This window comes from Galeopterus variegatus, unplaced genomic scaffold (assembly GCF_000696425.1).
Source record: "Galeopterus variegatus unplaced genomic scaffold, G_variegatus-3.0.2 Scaffold2279, whole genome shotgun sequence".
NCBI lineage: Eukaryota > Metazoa > Chordata > Mammalia > Dermoptera > Cynocephalidae > Galeopterus > Galeopterus variegatus.
In genome coordinates this window covers 1-366 of record NW_007728390.1, presented here as the reverse complement: position 1 = coordinate 366, position 366 = coordinate 1, and positions in this window count along the sequence as shown.

Sequence of the window (366 nt, the reverse complement as noted above, 5' to 3'; positions counted from 1 at the left end):
CCTTGAAAGCTACAGTTACTAATGTCCCAAGCAAGATATAGAGATATATATGGTCTGCAGAAGCTGCTGCCACATCCCCGTAGCTAAAGACCTTATTCATCTGTGCCCTATCTTTGCATATGCTGATCCAGCCTTGTCTTATTTAAGGTCAAAGGTCTAGCTCAGTGCAGTGTATTCTTAGAATGTTCCTATTTATATTTTTTCACAGAACCAGGCCCAGAAGATGTTAACTCTCTCCAGCTTAGGAACAGGAATTATTTACTGTCAGAGCTTCTGTTGATGTTGTAGGTATCACCCTAAAGATTACAAGTGTCTGTCAGATCAACTTGGGCAAACAACCTCATCAAAACAACCAGAAAACTCTTC